A 20,784-nucleotide genomic window follows, 5' to 3' on the forward strand; every position below is an offset into this window, starting at 1 on the left:
TCCTGCCATCCATCTCCACTCTCTGACAGAGGCTAGCGACATCATTCCTTACCCATCCTGGCTATTAGTCATTAATGGACTTAACCTCCATGAATTTATCTAGTTCTCTTTTAAACCCTGTTATAGTCCTAGCCTTCACAACCTCCTCAGGCAAGGAGTTCCACAGGTTGACTGTGCACTGTGTGAAGAACTTTTCAGTTCAATGCTGCCCATTAATTTCGTTTGGTGGCCCCTAGTTCTTTAGATTATGGGAACAAGTAAATAACTTTTTCCTTATTCACTTTCTCCACACCAGTCATAATTTTATATACCTCTATCATATCCCCACTTAGTCTCCTCTTTTCCAAGCTGAAAAGTCCTAACCTCTTTAATCTCTCCTCATATGGGACCCGTTCCAAACCTCTAATCACTTTTGTTGCCCTTCTCTGAATCTGCCCAATAACTTAGTTTTGTGAGATCTTTTTGAATTTCTTCACAGTCTGCTTTGGTTTTAATTATCTTGAGCAGTTTAGTATTGTCTGCAAACTTTGCCACCTCACTGTTCACCCCTTTCTCCAGATCATTTATGAATAAATTGAATAGGATTGGTCCTAGGACTGACCCTTGGAGAACACCACTAGTTACCCCTCTCTGAATAAATTTACCATTTATTCCTACCCTTTGTTCCCTGTCCATTAACCAGTTCTCAATCCGTGAAAGGATCTTGCCTCTTATCCCATGACAATTTAATTTATGTAAGAGCCTTTGGTGAGGGACCTTGTCAAAGGCTTTCTGGAAATCGAAGTACACTATGTCCACTGGATCCCTCTTGTCCACATGTTTGTTGACGCCTTCAAAAAACCCTGATAGATTAGTAAGACATGATTCCCCTTTACGGAAACCATGTTGACTTTTGACCAACAATTTATGTTCATGTGTTTGACAATTTTATTCTTTACTATTGTTTCAGCTAATTTGCCCGATACTGATGTTAGACTTACCGGTCTGTAATTGCTGGGATCACCTCTAGAGCCCTTTTTAAATATTGGCGTTACATTAGCTATCTTCCAGTCATTGGGTACAGAAGCTGATTTAACGGACAGGTTACAAACCATAGTTAATAGTTCTGCAATTTCACATTTGAGTTTTCAGAACTCTTGGGTGAATGCCATCTGGTCCCGGTGACTTGTTACTGTTAAGTTTATCAATTAATTCCAAAATCTCCTCTAATGACACTTCAATCTGTGACAATTCCTCAGATTTGTCACCTACAAAGGACGGCTCAGGTTTGGGAATCTCCCTAACATCCTCAGCCATGAAGACTGAAGTAAAGAATTCATTTAGTTTCTCTACAATGACTTTATCATCTTCAAGTGCTCCTTTTTTATCTCGATAGCCTTAGACAGAGTACTGCTCGACAATCCCTGCCCCTTGGCCTCTGATTTCGGATGCCTCCGATCTCGGCTGTGGGGAGCACCTCAGCAAGATGCAGACCCAAGGGATGTGGTCCCCAGAGAAGCTGGGGTTGCACATAAATGTCAAGGAGCTCAGGGCAGTCCAATTAGTCTTCCTGCCACATCTAACTGGTAGAGTGATGTGGACGCTGACGGACAACACGGCCTCGATTTTCTACATCAACAAGCAAGGGGGAGCATGCTCGTTGGCTCTCTGTCAAGAAGCACTCCAACTGTGGGACTTCTGCTTCCATCATTTGATTCACCTGGAGGTTGCCCAGCTCCCCGGCGTGAGGAATACGCTGGCAGATCGTCTCAGCAAGTCCTTTTTCTCTCACCATGAGTGGTCGCTCTATCCGGGGGTGGTCCAGATGCTCTTCCAGAGGTTGGGATGAGTGGACTTGTTCACCACCAGATAGAACAGGAAGTGTCATCAGTTCAGCTCCCTGCAGGGTCTCAGCAAGGGCACCCTCTCTGACCCCTTTCTCCTGCCGTGTTTGGGGGATCTGATGTATGCATTCCCACCAATTCCACTGATCAGCAGGGTCCTGTTAAAGGTCAAGAGAGACAGAGCATGAGTCGTCATGATCGCCCCAGCGTAGGCACACCAGCATTGGTTCAGCATGCTGATGGACCTGGCAGTAGCTGCCCTGTCTTTGCTACCCGGTTGCCTAGACCTTTCTTAGGATCACAGCAGTCTCATGCATCCAAACCTCGCCTCTCTCCACCTCACGGCATGGATGTTACATGGCTGAACCCAGAGGAATGGACCTGCTCTAGTGAGGTACAGCAGGCTCTCCTGGAGAGTAGAAAACCTTCCACTAGAGCAGGGGTCTCAAACTCAATTTACCTTAGGGCCAGCCCCAGTCCTCTGGGAAGGAGTTTGGGGATGGGGGTGTGTGGGGATGGGGTGCAGGCTCTGGGAGGGGGTCAGCAGATGCAATGCTTACCTGGGGCTCCAAGGCCGGGGGGCTCCATGGGCCGCTGCCCCCAGGCACCGCCCCTGCAGCTTCCCATTGGCCGCAGGGGCGCTCAGGGGGTGGGCAGCTTGCGGAGACACAGCCCCCCTGTCCCGGGCCCGCAGGAAGGAACCGGCAGCCAGTGGAGCGAGCAGGCAGACGCCACTCGGCTCCGCTGTGCTGCTGGGCCCCCTGCGGGGGGAGCTCCTGGGGGCAGCAGGTGGGGCCAAGGGAGAGAGCCAGCCTCAAAACTGCTGGAGCCCCGTGGGCCACATTGGGGAGGTTTGCAGGCCGCAGATGGCCGGCGGGGCGCGAGTTTGAGACCCTGCACTAGAGCAACCTACCTGGCGAAGTGTACGAGTTTCTCCCACTGGGCAGCAGAGCGTAGCATCTCCCCGATGCGTTCATCCCTGCAGTCCCTCCTAGACTATCTGCTCCACCTGAAGAACCAGGGCTTAGCTCTCTCTTCCATCAAGGTTCATCTAGTGGCCATCTTGGCCTGTCACTCACGTACCATGGGAAAATCGGTGTTCTTGCATGAGATGTCTGTCAGCTTCCTGAAGGGCCTCGAGAGTCTTTTCCCACCGGTTTGGAACCCGGTCCCACAATGGGACCTCAATCTGGTCCTCGCCAGACTTACAGGCCCACCCTTTGAGCCTATGGGCTCTTGTTCCCTTTCCTACTTGTCATGGAAAGTCGCCTTCCTTGTAGCAATTACATTGGCAAGGCAAGTGTCAGCTGAAAGCCCAGACCTTGGAGCCGCCATATACCATGTTCTACAAGGACAAGGTACAGCTGCAACCCCATCCGACCTTCCTGCCGAAGGTGGTGTCCTCTTTCCACATCAACCAGGACATCTTTCTCCCAGTATTGTGTCCCAAACCGCACTCAACTGCTGAGGAGAGGCTGCTGCACACCCTGGACGTTCGGCATGCCTTGGTGTTCTATCTTGATCGTACCAAGCCCTTCTGCAGGTCAACCTAGCTCTTCATTGGGACAGCAGATAGGATGAAGGGTCTTTCGGTGTCCTCTCAAAGGATCGCCAACTGGATTATCTTCTGCGTCCGGACCTGTTACGAGCAGGCATGGGTCCAACCGTCACCTATTGTGAAGTCCCACTCAACTAGAGCTCAAGCGCCCTTGGCGACCTTCCTGGCACACGTCCCTATTCAGGACATTTTGCAGGGCTGCGACACGGTCTTCGGTGCACATGTTCACGGGCCACTACGCCATCACCCAGCAGGCCAGAGATGACTCTGGGTTCGGCATAGCTGTGTTAGTCTTCACATCCATGAACTCCTTCCTGCCTCTGGTGGCACTGCTTGGGAGTCACCTAATGTGAATGGACATGAGCAAGCACTTAAAGTAGAAAAGACAGTTACCTTTTTCTGGAAACTGGTGTTCTTCGAGATGTGTTGCTCATGTCCATTCCATGACACGCTCTCCTTCCCCACTGTCGGAGTTTCTGGCAAGAAGGAACCGAGGGTGGGGGGAGCCGGCAGCGCCCCTAATACCGCGGCATATGCACGCCACTCCAGAGGGCGCCAGAGCCAGTCCCCTATGGATACCACTGAGGGAAAAACTTCCAGTACGGGTGCATGTGGCAGGCATACCCACCTCTAACATGAATGGACATGAGCAACACCTCTCTAAGAACACCAGTTACGCATGCATCCGATGAAGTGAGCTGTAACTCACGAAAGCTTATGCTCAAATTGGTTAGTCTCTAAGGTGCCACAAGTCCTCCTTTTCTAGTTACGAAAAAGGTAACACTTTTTTTTCCACCCATGTGTCTGGCTTGCAGTGCTAATATATTATGTGCAAGCATTTCTTAGCCCTGCTGCTCTGGGGCTCTTGCTGTAGTATCTGATAGGGAAGGTGGTCAGTAATTATTAGCTAATGTAGAACCAGTTACTACAAGCTCTGATTGGATATGGCCCATTTCTATGCAGTCATGGCTCCTGGATTTTGTTTATAGAGCTGCTGCGTTCTTGGCTTATAGGTCAGCATGTGGAAACTTACACTGATTTCTGTCAGAGATGAAGCAAGACTCTTTGGATGACACACAGTGAATGGTGAGATGGTTATAGTGTTGGTTGAGGTTTGACATATTATAGACCGTTCATTCTGAACTCTTAACACTAACTGCTTACTACAGAGAAAGTGGCATCAACTGCCAATTTTTGCCCCGCAAACCTCATTCTTTCCCCATACCCACTTAAGGAAAATCCCCAGCCCTCCCCTCTACAAAGCAGCTGCATTTAGCCTTCCAGGTGCAAGGACAAATGGTGAATTTATTAGCCTTGTAGGGACAGATGTTTGAGATGGGAAATTTTGAACTTTCTTTATGGTAATAAAATATTTAGAGCCCCTGTCAAATGGTTTCATAATCCATCAGCTTCCACAGCAAGAGAGGAAGGTCTGTTTGCCTGCATTGCATCTGCTATAAGTGCATTGGAGAAGAACATGCTGAAGAGAGAGATGAATAAGAGCTCAGTGATGCAAGATTCCACCCACTCTTTCCCCTACTGCATGCCTATGGCTGAGTGTAGGGGGATAAATGGCAAATAACTCCACTGTGTCCCATTCTTCTCTGGTACATTTGGCATGCTCCCAAAAGGACACCATCAACTCAGATCACATCTGTCTGAAAGCTTTTTTTCTTATTAATCTGCCCTGTAACTCCTTTAGATGTCAAAAAAAGGGGGGGGGGGTGGACTTTATCCGGCAATGTTTTGTACCTAATCAGTGTCACTTTCATGTTTGGTCTGTTTCACTTCCTTGTCTGGGTACTAGCCAGCTGAGAAACTGTACAGGTGCTTCCCCAGCCATTCCAGAGATGGGTTAGCGCAGCAGTAGCTGCTACGCGTCTGCACTGAAGACCTCTGCTGCTTTAGGCAGAGGAATTGATGTCATTTAATATTTCTAAATGTGAAGTGTCTTGCTAACGGTTCTGGGGAATGTCTGGCTGGGGGAAGGAGGAGACTGTATCCCAACTGATCTCCCCATGGCCCGCCAGAGAACACTGCACGCAGCCATGGAGGGGAGCAGAGGGAGAAGTTTGATGGGACCCCTGCACCAGCTAGGAAGAGGAGCAGCCAGGATGGTGTCCCCCTCTCCGCAGGTTTTGGGCAGAGCTCCAACCGTGAGTTATGGGAGCTGGGGAGGAAAGCTGAACCCTGCTGGGCTGTGAGAGACCAGGGCCTTTCCCCTTACCTCCCCCACCATCCCTCCTGGGATAGTGCTAGAAGCCTGAGCAAGGGGACTGGGACACAGAACAGGGTAAATGGCTCTCAGGTCTCTTTGCTCCTCCAGAGCAAGGGCGAGAGCTGCTTTGTTCCCCAAGACTAACTCCAAGGGTAGGGTGACTAGACAGCAAGTGTGAAAAATCTGGGGTGGGGGGGGTAATAGGAGCCTATATAAGAAAGACCCCAAAATCGGGACATCTGGTCATCCTAACCAAGGGCAGCCTTGCAGCTCATTCCCTGCAGGAGAGGAGCTGCTGGTAAAGGAAGAGAGCAGCATGGATGCCTGCATTCCAGACCACCCTGGGGGCTGCTGCTCTCTGGCCCAGGCCTGCTCTCTTGCTTGTGATTCCAGCAGACGAGGATGAGAGCGCTATGCAATAACGTGGCATTAGGGCATAGCATAGTTAGCCACAAGGAATTTTCCTTAGACTGATTCTAGCTGTTGCCTGTTCACTGAAAGGGTATAAAGAAACTGTCTACTGCCCCTGTGGTATTGTCTAACAAGGCCCACCTCTGAGCTGGTTCTCACAGCAACTATATCGCTGGTTCTCACTCGGCAACTATATCACTTCTGTTGCTATTGCTGTACCAGCCAGAGGCTATGATTGAAAATGGGGGGCTGTGTTGCTTCTCCAGGGCACCCAGAGCTGAGTGTCACTTTGTCAATGTCTACGCTTATAAGCTTACAGCGGTACAGCTGTACCAGCCTTCATATAGCTGTGTTATGCCGATGGGTGAGAGCTCTCCCGTTGACCTAATAAAACCAGCTCAATGAGCAGTGGTAGCTATGTCCGCAGGAAAGCGTCTCCCGCCAGCATACCCCTGTACATACGAGTGTGTATGCTGGCAAAATTTGTATTGCTCAGGGGTGTAGTTTTTTTTCATACCCTGAACGACAAAAGTTTTGCTGACATAAGTTCTAGTGTAGATGTGGCCTTAGTTGCGACCTGACTCCAGCATGAGGAAATCTGTGCCAGCTGAGTGTTCCCTCCCTAACACCACCAGCCAGTCAGTCACCCACTCTCCTCTGGGCTACACCAACCCTGCCTTTGCCCTGAAGTTTGCAAAGAGATGGACTCCGGCCCCAAGTCCCTTCCAAGTGTCTCCCTGTGGTGTCCAGCCCCTGATCACTAGATACTCTCAGAAATTCCAGATCTTGTTCTCAGAGGAACCGTGTCTCCCGGTTTTATCTTAGCCCACCACTCCTGTATCTCACACAGCACTAGAGTTCAATTATAATAAAACAACAAAATTATTTTAGAACGAGTAAAGATTCAAAAAGAAATGAGTGATTGGAAACAAATGATTACACACAAACCAATTATAAAACACAAAGGCAGGCCTGTGCTTATTAATGTTACATTTCCTAGCTTATCAAGTAGATTCTTATCCCACAGAGTTCAGTCTTTTGCAGGGCTTGCTGGTCTTTCATGAAGCACCCCTGTTCATCAAGATACCTCTTCAGTAAATGGATGCAGTGTGTCTTTCTCCACCCTGTGATATGCTGAATCGGTCTTCTGTCTTTATTCACAGACAGGCACACCCTTTGCTGTCCTATCTTTCTTTTTTACTTCCAAGTGGTTTCGATGTTTGTGGTTTGTGTTTGATGGTTTTCTATTGACTTTTCTGGAGTGGTGCAAAGTGGAGCAATATGTTACATAATTGTTAGCCAGGGAGGGTTGACAACTCCCTCCCACTTGAATGAGCCATCATCCAGACACATCATTCTCTGGTGACTCACTTTCACTTCAAGACCTTAAAGGCATGATTTTCAATATTAACTTATTCCTTAGGTATTACCCATACACCCATCTTGCAGTGATTATGAGTATTGATAAGTTACAGGCTTTCAGCAGAGACCTTACAGGTTACCCTTTATGGACAAAAACACCATGAAAGCAATGTGTTAGGTGTGGTGAGTTTGTCAGGTCCGAGGTGGGAGTTGCTTGGGAAGAACAGTGATCCCTTTGCCAGTTAGCACCAAGGGGCCTCTGTGTCACAGTGCTCCCTTGACGTTGATACAGTGGAGTCAGCCTCTGGCTATTCTACAAGCGTTGGTTCTGGACTCCTTCCTGGGCAAGGCATCTGTTTTCTTTCTCTTGATATGCAGAGTTTCCATATTAGGCTCCTGTAGTGCTATTCTGCAGCACAATTGGCCAGAGTTTGTACTACTTGTGCTGTGTAACCATACTAATGGAGAGTAATCTGTCACAAGGCCCTCATTGTACTAGGGGCTGGACATACAAGGCAAGGTCTCTGCCCTGAGCAGCTTACAGTTGCATGTGGTCACATGCATCCCTTGGTATAATGCTCACACCCAGGAGGCTCTGCTGCTGACAGATCTACTGTGGGGGCCTGTGAGTATGACCGCAATCTGCCAGCCTTCTACGAGCTATGTTCCATAGCTGCGCTCTGATTTCAGAAAAGGCAGTCACACCAAATGCCTCCGTTCCTCCTACTGCATCTAAAGAAATAGTGAATGCGTTCCTCGTGGTCTCTTCCCACTCCCACCCACAGCTTGTTTGTAATATCAACAGCTTGTGACACATTAAGCACCATGGGTGTTTGCACAGCTAATAGTTGTGGGTGGTGTTTGTGCATAGGCTGCTGCTTTCATATGGCCACTTAAAAATAAAACACAATTAAAGGTCGATGTCCAAGTTTGTCATCCACTTGGTGGCTTTCAGTGACATGGAATGAATCAAGGCTGTCCCTCTGCAGAAGGGTTTTAGAGGACAGTGTTTCACTAGTGTTCCATGGTTTGAGTGTCTTCTCCACATTCATATATTGGGCTGCCCTTCAGTTTTCATTTGTGCAGTGTGTAACTGCAATGCCTGTGTAAGGTTCTGATACAGTTCCCTGTGATCCATAGCTTACGTGGCAGGGTGAAGCCGGGTGGTCAGTCTGTAGGATATGCAATCAGATCTTGACCCCACTGTTTTCTCAGAGCCTCTCTCACTTGTCTTTTGGGGACAATCCCGAGGTTTTGCGAGCTTTGGCCAAAGGACATGGGGTTCCTGGACTTAAGACAGCATCTCCAGGGGTGGAGGGAGGGAGTTTGGAGATCTTCATAGATGGGCAACTGTGGGTTTGTTATTGTGCAGCCCGTATTGTCATATGTGCATGAGAGGAAGATGGCAAGCTTCATGCAGTGCATCCTGTTAACGGCTTTGGCTCAACCAATGCCATCACCATGGAGACAGACAGCAGCTCAATGGCCTTGCAGTCTAAAAAGCAACTCAAGTGACCGTCTCCAATGAAATGGCCTTGTGCAGACCAAACATCGACAGAGAAACATAAAATGTGCATAGGCTGAGACCTCCATAAAGTGAGGTCAACGCTGAGAGTGCCCAGTGAATAAGACTTGGCATATCCTCATGCTTCTAGCCTACAGTGCTCTGATGGGAGCCTCTCTGGTACTCAGCAATTGTTCAGTCCCTGAATGCCCTCTCCCTGCCAAGTCTCAGCTTCTGTCAGCACTGGCGCTGGGCAGTGCTTTTGGAAAGGAGATCAACACTTTCTCAAGACTATGTATCCAAGCCCGACTAGAGGGCTGGGTTTGTCCTGAGTCTCCCTCTACTGCACAGCCCAGTCCATGTCTGTATGAACCAGGTGAGTTAAGTAAGTACTGCAGCCCCCTCTGCGGGTTAGATAACAGCCTATGTTCACTGCTCATTACTCTACCTATGTTGCAGGGAGGTGGCGGGCCTAAGCCTGCCCAAAACTAAAGGCCTCCTCAGCTGAGGCAGAGGGGACCAATGACCCCCCCAAGCCACAATAAACAGGGTCTGGAGTGAAGGTCAAAGGGAAACAATCAGGGAACCAGAAGGGGACACCGAGCCCCTTGCTCCTCAAATGTGTCCAAGGAGTCAGTGGACACCACCCAGAGGAACTCTGCTTGGAGCAAGGAATTGGAAATAGGCCCCACAGTTGCAGAGCATCCCGCCCCCATCCGGCTTCCTCCTCTTGGAGTGATGGATGGCCATCCTGGCCAGCGCCAGAAGGAGGCTGATGAGGTCTTGCAACTTTGTGGGGCTATGGATGGGGTGTGCATCAATGAGGAGCTGCAGGGAGAAGTGCAGCCAGAATCTCTTACTGAGTACAAGGTTCTGGAGGAGTTGGGAGAGGGGCTGAAGTCTGACACACCCTATATAGATGTGTGCCAGGGTCTCCCTCATTGCAGAAAGGATAGTTGTCAGGGGAGTTCATGACTTGTGCTAGGTACACGCCCATGCTCACTGCTCCTTAGATGAATTGCCAGCTAAGAACCCTGGTGGGCTGTGGAGCCAGCGTACACTACACAACCATTACTTCAGCTCAGATAGCAGAGGTATCATTTCTAATGCTGGAGGTGCTAGGTCCAAAACCGGCTGCTGATCCTATGCCGGTGGCCATTTCATGCGCCCTCTCGGCCACAAACCATCTCTGAGACTGACTCCTGCTTCTAAGGTGAGATGTGCTTTTCCCTGCTTGTTCTCCCCTCAGGCCAGCCACTGCAATGTGACTGGCATCAGGGTGAACAGCCTGAGCACACTTAACCAGGTCACAACCAGGGACCACCTGATCAGTGGTGTCTTCACCAGTGCTGTGGAGGTATACGAGGGCTCACCCAGACAAGAGATGAAGAGCTTAGTGACTGATATCCAGAATATCGGCCTAGGGCTGACCACTGCCATCTCTGTACCCTGGGCTGGGGGTAAGGTGCTAAGCCAGCAGGGGCTGTATGGTGATGGGATTTCAGGCTCTTTCACTCTCTTTGGATGTTAAGACAGCCAGCTCCAAGGCCGAGAACACATGGGAACTGCATTAAAGAACGAATGCTGATGTGTAAAGTGTCTGAGTACCTTTGATGAGCTCCACGCACCTCAGCGGAGGAGGTTCCTATCTGCTGTTCTAGGCTTCTTGCCTTCCTGGTCCCAACACAGTCACCTGGCGCTCTAGTAGTCGATCTCCTGCTCCCCATCCTTGCTGAACCTCCTCCCCAGAGCTGAGAACGTACCCATGAGTGTGCCCCAACATGGAATTACTTCTTGATGGCTGGGATTGAGCTACCTCACGCATAGGGATAGGCAGGGATTCCTGGAGAGGGCCACATTCTAACTGTTCTCTTGTGAGCCTTTCCATGAGGTTCTGCATCTGAGCACAACCTCTTCCTTACACCCGCTTCCAGATTCAGTATTTCATAGATGCAGAGATAGGAGAGAGCGAGTAGGAAATGGAGAATAGACTGCCAGGCCTTCTCTCTCCTTCATGTTCCAACATTATCCTGGTGCTTGACCGTGCAGGAGAAACTTTCCCTTCCAGTGGAGAGTCTGGTGTGACTTAGGAATCCAGATATTTCTGAATTAAGGAGTTTTTAAGAAATGTGACTGACCAATGCTGACTAAATCCTGAGCAGTCTCTTCTCCTGTATTAGGTTCTGTCAGCACATGGGCTGGGCAGTGCTTCTGGAAACAGGATCAGGAAGTCCTAAAGACTGTTTGGCTTCTGAGATCCTCCATGCATTCAGAGGCAGAGAACAGGGCAGGCAACCCAGTAACAGAAGGTCCCCTGCTCCTTAGAGAATGGCTAGTTCTACTCTGTAGCTACTTTCACAGTTCAGGGCAACTGCACCTATATTCCCCCTCTCTGGTCTAGCAAGGGTAGCGACTCTAGGCTTCTGGCTTCCCAGCTTTCGCCTCTCTTGGGTGGAGACTCGCGTATCTCTCCAACCAGAAAGGAGTATATCCAGGCTGAACAGTTCCCTGCCTTCACTTTGTTACTCCCAGCAAAAGACAGGCTGGCTAAACAGACCTGTTTGCTCTCTTCAGAGGCTAATACCAGTGCGATTGCCCAGTTATAAGTTACCACACACAGCTCTTTTTAAGCAAGCCTATTTTATTCTTAAGATAAAAGCATTACAGGGAAAACATTAAAACACCAAAAACCAATGTGCATGCTAATAAGCTTATCAGAGATCACGCCCCCAGCACCCTCAAGTCCACAAGGGTCTGGTCAGTTTCCGTCCTTCCCCCCCCAACCCCTGGACAGAAGGGTCTGTTTGTTTGCTGGATCGGAATGAAGGCCCTGGAGTCAGTTTAAACTTTTATTCAAAAATCCTTTCTGTGTTGGTCCCTGGAGAATCCAGGTTGGGTCTCTGAACTATCCTCATGTAACAGGTGATCAGCAGACAAAAGGTCCCCGCACTCAGGACAAAGATATAAAGGCTGATTTAGTAGGTTGGGGTTTTCTATCCCCTCCTCTCCAGGGCTTCCTAGGAATTGCACTTCACGCACACTGTCCCAAAAGATCAATCATGTCTGCTTGCATTGGTCAACATAGTCTTTTGAAGTTCATATTATCTCCTAGAGATTGCATTAATCCTCCTTCCCCGTCAACAAGCTCCATACTGTCCCACAATAGTACACGCACAATTTGCATTTTCAATACAAGGGACCCCAAAGATATCACATGTAATTCAATCAGGTTTAACTTAACTAAGGCTTGCCCAGGATATTGTCATATCTGCCACAGCTATAACCACCACTTGCAGGTGCTCTGACACTGTGGTGATGGGAAGAATAGAAGATTGAGCATGGTGGAGCCCGTGTTCTACCTTCCAGGTAGGACCCACTTGTATTGATACTCTTTTATTTCCATTACAGAATTGGGGAGGATGCCTACAAAGTGGCAGATTAACCCTGAGAGCTCCACCATGGTCCCTCTCAGTAAAGCACAGCTGAAAACAAATGACTTGAGATCATGTTTAGTCTCTGTCTTCAAAGCTAGTCCAGTAATAGGGTGATGGCTAAGGTAAAATGGAGGGGAGGCTCCTACGTAAAACAGGACAGGGTGAGGGTCTTGCAAGCAGGGCCAATCTGCACCCTACAGAGGAGGGACTTCCTGGAAGAAGCTGCCTGATTCTCTTCTCTGTGGGGGGCGGCAGTGATAAGACTCTCCTAGGGCTTACATTTTCCATCATATGGGAGAAGTGGAGGAACAGCAGCAGCCGGTGAGGAGGCAGGAGGAGGAGTGAAGTGCTAGCTTCTGTTATAAATTGCATTGTGTCCCAGGCCACTGCAACATCTTCCTATTGCTTGCTTTCTGTATAGGGGAGGCCTCTCCCACCTGCTCCTATACAAAGTAAAAGAGGCTAGAATTGTTTCTCTGGGGAAACAACTAGTGAAAAAAGTACACTTCAGGGTGGGTGAGATGCTTATAAAAAAGCTAGATACACCTCTTGATATAGGTGTCTGTAAGCAGCTCGTGAATGTAAGATGAGACTGCCCCTTCTGCATGTCTGTCCCGTTCAGCCTTGCCTCTGATGCAAAGTTCCTCTGTCTGGCTCTTGATGTTAGCTTGTCTGTCTGCTCTGGCGTGGTGCTAGCCTGCTTCTGAGCTGGGCCTTTGGGTCTGCCAAAACTTCTCCTGGTTCTGTGCCCAGCTCTTCTTTCTAGGTATCTTATAGAATTTGTTGCCCAATTATACCCCAATGTTTTCTGGAGATTTGACTTCTCAGAGTCTGGCAAACTTATAGCAATCATTTCAGATTTGGCTTAATTCATTTTAAATCCAGATGCTTTCCCAGAGTTTCTTCAGATACTAATCTTTCCAATCACAAGCTGGATCTTTATTTGCAGTGTGCTCTCTCTCCAAAATTCTAATGCTTTCCAAGTGTTCAGACACTCCGTTGTACTAGGGAAATTCTTCATAAATGTATTGCCATGGCTACCACTGGTTCAGTGCTAGGTGTGTCAGTGCTGTACTCTGGACAGCTGCTGGAATCTAGCACCATGTCACCTAACCCCACGCTGAGCAGATCTAACCAGTGTATTCTGACAGTAGCACATCACCCTGGCAAGAACTGATCTGCTTTTAGCAACGGTTGCTAACTTCTGGATAAAATTCCAAGTTGCTAGACATGCTTTAAGGATGTGTCATACCCCTCATAAACCCTGCTGCTCTATGGGATGGTGGGGAAGGGGAAATAGCAAAGAACTGTTTGTGTATTGGAGTAGAGGCCAGTGGAAAAGTCTTGGCCCTCAATTGAAGAACTATGGCCAAGGTTTTCCAAGAATGAATAAAGATTTTTCGGTACCCAACTTGAGGTACCTTTTTTAAGGAGCTGAAATTCAGAGAGCAGATGCTTGGTGGATCCCTTCAACATGCTTCAGTTGGGCAGCCAAAGTCCTTAGTCTCTTGGAAAATTTTAGCTCATGGCACTTTTCTTTCTTAAGCTTTCTTCAGCCATTCAGCAGTTGACTCAGGGAACGCAGCTGTGCTGAGTTTTGCTCTAATAATTCTATTAGAGACAGAACAGCATGGTATTAGGAGCAATAGGAAGATGCTTGTATCCATCTTAGCCATAAGCCCGAGACCTGTTTGGCATGTGTGAGAAGAATGGGATTGATGGGAGTCTGGCACTTGCCATTTTCCCTTTATTACAGTTAATCTAGAAAATTGTTTTCTTGACACCTGCCTGGTTGCAAAGTGCACATGGATCCATCACCTGCTGCGGGCTAGACTGGCCCTGTTGGAGCTGGCTTTACTTCACAGATTAATTGGTCTGGTTTTCAGAATAACTGGCTTGTATCTGTTGGGGCTCGAACACAACTGTGTGATTGGGTCACACTCCTAAATTCAGCCTTGTAGAGCATGTCATCTCCCACAGGGTCTGAGCTGGGACCTGGTAGAGTCAGGTGGGGGTTTCCCATTGGCTTTAATGAGAGCAGGATTAAGCCCTGGGTAATGAGAAGTATCAGTATGGCTAACAAGTTAGGCCAAGGTTACCATATCAGGGCTGGTGGGTATTGATAGGAAGCTTTTGCCATCTCACAAACCCACTCTATAACATTATTTGTCCTTTGTGATGGTGCTTTTCACCCTTGGATCCCCAAGCACTTTTCTTAGGATTCTCTCTGAGACCTTTCCACTTGGCTTATTCAGAACACATCATCCAGTTCTCTGGGATCCAAAAAAACTCAATTCGACGCCAGCTGGTCACCCAGGTTACTTTATTAGGCATGTAACAAACAGCTCTTTGTCCACACTGGCTAGGCGCAGACACAGGGGGTTGAGGTACAGGGTGATACCACAATTCCAATTCCTGTCACACAACACACAGTTAATATACATCTTTCCTAGCTACTAACATCTCTGCTTCTTGCGTGCAAAGACCAAACGCTTTGCAGATTGCATAAGGACCAATCGCTTTTGTCTGATAAACCTCATAGACGCTACAGAGGTACGTCAGGATTATTCTTCCCTTGTTACAGGTTGGGTAGCTGCAGCACAGAGAAATTAATGCACCTGCACCAAGGACACGCAGCAAGTCAGTGGCAGAACAAGGACTATAAAGGAGGAATTGTCCATATGCTATTAGCCTCGTGTCTAATATCAATACAGGTGTTTCCGCTCTAATACATCTCAGCCTCCATTTCCAACCTTCTTTCTTGGAGGAATGCTTATACTGAGCCATGGAGGTAGACAGAAACTGGTGGCAGTCTGCAGCCTGCACCTCGCAGGTGAGCTCCGAATGCCTGCACCATTACAGTGCCATTGGCCTGAACTGCCAAGGGCCACTCGGTTAATTTTGTCAATGCTGTTAGAATGACATCTGCCAGGTCTCCTGCAAACCTCCCTGGCTGGGCCTCATCGCTTGAAAAACAGGCAGTCAGTGGTCACGTCTCTCTCCTATATGGCTCTGCCAACCCAACTCACTCCTGACCAGCCTCACCCCCTATTATCCCAGTCCTCGGTCCCTCACATCTCTCCCTAGGGAGTTCACTCCTGTGCTGACCTGCACCCTCTACCAGGATCCCTACACTAGTCTGCCAATGCACTTTAGTCTTGACTTGTCCCACCCCTGCGATAACCACACTACTCTGCTTGTGTACCTTGGTCCTGGCCTGGCTCTTCTACTGTGTTACTGACCCCTCCCAATTCTGTGTATGCATCTCAGTCCAGATCTGCATCAGTTCCTCATTATTCCACCCCTGGGTGTCTCTCCAGCACCAGCTGATGTTGTGTCATATTGGGTGTTGGTTCAGTGATGTGTTCAGAATGGAGCGGGCTACAACCCACACTGGTACTTGGGAAGAAAAAACTTGGTGCTTTAATCCACAGGGTGTCACAAGCCCTTAGTGTCTGGGTTGTTTCTACTCAGAACATCAGCACCCTCTTCAGATACTGTGGTGATTTGGGAGGGGCCTGTAAAGCCCCAGATGGCTTAGATCTCTTCTTTAAAAGAGGATCTGAATGCCCAGCTATCCCTTTAAGAAAAAGTTGGTGTGTTAACAAAACAATCACATTCATCCCCATCATCCACCCTTGATTAACTGAAGCAGGGTAGGTATAAATCGTCAATTCACAAACTGAACTTTTAAGGCTCAGGGGTGTATGAGTAGAGCTCTCTGGGTTTAAAAGGAAATGATTTGTGTGTGTGTGTCTCAGTGTCCTTGCCTTGAGGTATTGGCTGAATACAAATGGCAGTCTCCTGCTGTTTTCAGTTTTTTCTCTGATTTTGATTATAAGTTCACCAGCAGCAGTAAGTGGTTTATAACATGGTCTGGTGTTTATGGGCTGGTATAAGTGGTCAGAGGTTTTATCTTCCTCCCCCCCTCCACCCCATTAAATTAATCTGTAGGGGTGATGTGGGGAGGAACTGGGCAGGAGAAGCAAAGCCAAGGAATCTAGAACAAACTAGCTGCTCCTCAAAGATTCTTCCTTTTGAAAATGGGTGTGGAATCGCTTTGCTCTGTGTGTGTATAAATGTGTGTTCTAGCAGACACTGGAGTTCTGATTTGCCAGAACCTTTTGTGATAGTGGTGTGTCTATTTCCCCCTTTCTCCCCCCTCAACAAACAAACAGTGATTTAGCCCCAAATATCTGACTTAGACATACTGGGAAAGTGGTGCTTTGGGTGTAACAGGGCTATTCCCAGGTGTCCTGACTAGGATTAGGGCACCTGTTGTGCTAGGTGCTGCACAAACACGGGGAAAGACAGATTTTGCCCTGAGGCACTTCCAGTCTAAGAAAACAGCCCTGTTTCTGCTCTAAGGACTATCTGCAAAGTCCAAACATCTCAGAGGTGCTAGGTGTAGGAATTTGTCCTGTGTACAGAACATTTGAATGCTCATCCTGAAATATCACTTCTGTCTAACCTAATCTTTAATGTGACTCTTAGGAGTTAGAGTCTGCGGGGGAGGTGGTGCAGCTGCCTAATTCCTAATCAGCTTCTTCTACGACAAGTAAGGTGACTGCATCTGAGAAGACATGGCCCTTGGGAGGGCAGGTGCTGGGTGCAGCATTCTAGCTGGTTATTAAGTCTGGGAGGAGGTGCTGAGAAGTGGGGAGAATGGAACTCCTTCCTTTCCTTACTCCAGTTTTGCAGGGATTAATCTCTTCAAGGAAATATTGTAGCAAATGAGTTGGGTTTGCTCACCTCCCTGAATGCTATAAAGCTTCCAATCTCAGTTTGCTCTCCTCCATTGCCTTCTCCGTAGGCTGGTATGAGGGCCAGGCGCTGCGGGGGCTTCAAGAGGTAGAGGACAGCAGTGGACTGGAAAATTCTTTGTCTTTAGGTTCAGCTAGCACTCCTACGCTTATGTAGTACAAAAACCTGCTTTGGGGCCTGTTCACATAGGGGCACTCAGAAGAAAATGAATTAACTAAAGGTTGATCGTCTGCATTAGCTACAGTGAACTAAAACCACTCTCATTCTAAGTGACAGTGTCCACACAGCAGGGGTTTAGGTGCATTAACTTAACCCCTGTAGTTAATTCATTTTAACTTTCCAGAGTGTCCCCACATGACAAGCCCTAGACTGGTATACATTAATGCCAGATATGAAAAGGAGTGAGTTCCTCTGTAAAGAGACAGAGAAATTGGGCAGTAGGCAATTGGCTTGGGTTTCTGGGAATTCTGATATGTTTGCCCTTAATTAGTCTGCTGCCCCTTTCATACTCTCCCATTCCCCCTCCTGATGAGGGCCGGGCAGATACTCTGATGCACCCATAGTACATGAGAGCAGCTGAGGTTCCTAAGCAAACTGTGATCCTAGTTCTTCTTGTCCATTCTCCATGCAAGGAAATGACCTAGTTATAACTTCAGCTTCTCCATTGCTGAGGCCGGCAAAATAAACTTGGGTGTTCTGAGGTATGTTTTCTAGCACTGCAGTGCTAGCTTAAATCAGCTTCATCCCTTCCAATCAGGTTCTATCAGCATCTGGGCAGGGCAGTGTTTCAGTATTTTTTTTTTTTTTTTTTTGGTGTAAACTTTTTTTTAACTTCTGGATACCAGACCAGCAAATCCTGCAAACTATGACTCTGGATTTCCTCAGTGCATTCAGAAGCAGAGAACTGTGCAGCCACCAGGTAATGGAAAGCCAGAGAATAGTCAGTTCCATACTACATCTACCCTACCTGATGTAAAACCTGCATTATCATCTACGCGTGCATCTCTTACTAATGCTTTTCTTCCTGTGTTACAGGGTGGGCAAGACTCTTTCTATAAAATGGCAGGTGAACCTCTTCCTCCTCACTGGACAAAATTAAGCAGCCAATACATTCAGATGTGTGCTATATACTGAGGAAAATAAGTGTCTTAGTGGCTGGACTTTTAGGAGTTCATAGCATCCTCATAGGGTACAGATGAAGTGCATTTATGATTAAAAGGCGGATGAAGCTTGGAGAGTGAAACTATCTCCTTCCACTAAGTAGGGATCTCTTATCGATGAGCTCTGGAGTGGGGGAGGGGAATGGGCTGGCCAACAGTGGAGGTTCTAGGGCACTGATCAACTCTCTGGAGGCTAATGATACTAAAGCTGAGAGCACTTTTGGTGGGAAATACCCACAGTGGCCAATAGCATATTCTCTAGCCTTCTTGTCTGTTCTCTAGGTGTGGTTATTGTCACAGCCGTGGGCCCCAAACACATCATGTAGACTTTAAAAAAAAATTAAAATTGCTGCATAATCCTCTCTCAACCCCAGAATCTCACTGTGTGTGGCTTCAGCGTCACCAAATACACCAGGCTTGTTCTAGCCTGGGCCAGGGACTGAATTTTAAGGTTAAAAAAATATCAAACCCTCACCTTTCAAAAATTGAAGCATTCCATTATGACTTAGTATCCACCTGCATAGGAGTCAGGCTGCTTATATGGCAGCTGGGCCATTGCTTTCCTGCATGCAGCTCTGCTCTCAGAAGGTAGCAAGCTTGGCCTCCTCTGCAGTGAAGAGTCAGGTGCTGGTGGTGTGGCAGCCGCACGGGAGGAGCAGAATGTCGGAGCTCCTCTTCCCCAGGCAGAGCTCGCCAAGCTCGGTGCATCCGGCATGTTAACTGTCAGCGCCATGGGTTCTATGGTTCAGTGGAAGATGCTATGTGTCTCCCACATCCTCCAAAATGACATGCGGCATGACCGTGTCAGTCAGTACAGGCAACTGGGATGCTTCAACAGTGCCCCTGACTCCCAGCACCCCTCTGGAGCCAGAACTGTGCAGGGGAGATGGGGGTATGAGGACTCCGCTGGTGCCTTCCCTTCCCTCTCCAGGTGGCCTGCGGGGGAAATTACAGAGAGGAGCCAGCCACTGCTTCCAGCTGGTAGGCCAAGAGCCGCCAAAGCCAGATCTGGAAGGTTCCAGCCAGACCTGCAGGATGTTCTGGGGCCTGTGCTGACGGTCTGTTTGCTCCGACTCTTCCCCTCCATTTCCCACAGTCTCTTCCCCGCAGCTTCACGCCACACCTCCCCTCCCCCTTCCCGGTGTAACCGATCCCCCTCCTAAGTAAACCCACCCTAAAGGAAAAAATATCACGACACCAACGTCCTGTGCCCTTTGCCGCCACCCCCTCGTTCACTCTGCTGGCGTGCTACCCCCTTCCCCCAGCCTGTGCCTGGTGGGGCTAGGCAGAAAAGGCTTCCTCCTGCTCCCCGGGTGGGCTGTACCCATCTGTCGGAGACAAGGTGCGTGAGGTCAGACCTTTGACGTTGGTGGGACAAGCCGTACCCGCGTGTCGTCTCCTATACTCAGAGCGTCAGCTCTCCGGGGCAGGGCGCGTCCTGCTGCTCTGTGTCTGGACAGCACCTGGCACTGCGGAGTCCAGGGGCTACGCTCAGACAAACAATCCCGGTGAGGAAGAATTTTTCCCCGCTGGCTTGGTATTCCATGCCTGTCCACCTGTTTCCTATGCCTCCCGCTGCTGCTGCCTGCGGTCAGCGCCAGGCTCCTGGCATTGGGGGGGACGCAGCCTCCCACGATGCAGCCCCCCTTCCCGCCTTCCCCCGGGCCTAGCTGCGTCTGGCCACCCAGAGGTAGAGGCACTGAAGGAGGGAAACCCCAGCAGGTGAGCGCTTGTCTCCCTTCAGCACTTGGCCCTCTTCCTGCTCACACCCACAGAGCTGGCTTGAATGGCTGGGCAGCCCCTGCAGGCTGCCTCCCTCCATGAGGAGAAAAGGAGGGAAGATCTTTCCCCATGGTAAGGGACACGGCGGTAGCAGGAGCCAGAAGGTGGCGCTGTTGCACACGGATTGACAAGTTATTTTCTTCACTTGGGAGCTGTGAAGAATGCTGTGGTAGTTCTGCCATGTAATTTCTGGGGTGGGCGGGGGGGGGGGGGGCGTGTTATTGCAGGCAGCAGAAAAGTTCGCTCTCTGCTTTCATCTCTTTAACTAGAATTTATTTTGGGGGGCGAAGTTCCTTCCTGGGCACTGGCCACTGGTGCTGAGATTTCAGACAATGCAATTTGTGACCGCCTCTGTTCGAGGGCTGCTAAGTACAGTGTAAATAAAACAAGTTGCACTGAAATATACCCAGACTCCACATCACTGAGTTCTCCTCCAACAGGAAGCTGACCTGCAACCCTCAAAAATCTACAGCTACAGGGCAGACGGGTGATGATATTGTTTCCTTCACTACTCCGTCGGGAACAGTCCTCGCCGTGGGCTCTTTGAAACAAGACCGCACAAGGTACAGCAGAACCTCAAAGTTACGAACACCTCGGGAATGGAGGTTATTCATAACTCTGAAATGTTCGTAACTTTGAACAAAATGTTCAGGTTGTTCTTTCAAAAGTTTACAACAGAACATTGACTTAATATAGCTTTAAAACTTTACTATGAAAAAGAAAAATGCTGCTTTCCCTTTATTTTTTTTAGTAGTTTACACTGAACAC

The 20,784-nt window shown here is 48.7% G+C and overlaps 1 protein-coding gene across 6 annotated transcripts in view; it reads left to right on the forward strand.

Moving 5' to 3' along the window:
• The first annotated feature begins 5,218 nt into the window (after nt 1-5,218).
• The window catches only part of MYO15B (myosin XVB), a 137,958-nt gene continuing 122,392 nt past the window's right edge, over nt 5,219-20,784 (forward strand). The window contains exons 1-3 of one of the 6 annotated variants that reach the window (XR_006285870.1): nt 5,223-5,537; nt 17,920-17,993; nt 18,110-20,579. The gene's annotated coding sequence lies outside the window, so the exon portion shown is untranslated. Of the gene's footprint in view, nt 5,538-14,142; nt 20,580-20,784 lie in introns of those variants that run through there. The other 5 variants (XM_043528668.1, XR_006285871.1, XR_006285869.1 and 2 more) reach the window with 5 other exon arrangements.

Source organism: Chelonia mydas, chromosome 14 (genome assembly GCF_015237465.2).
Source record: "Chelonia mydas isolate rCheMyd1 chromosome 14, rCheMyd1.pri.v2, whole genome shotgun sequence".
In the NCBI taxonomy this organism is placed as follows: Eukaryota; Metazoa; Chordata; order Testudines; family Cheloniidae; genus Chelonia; species Chelonia mydas.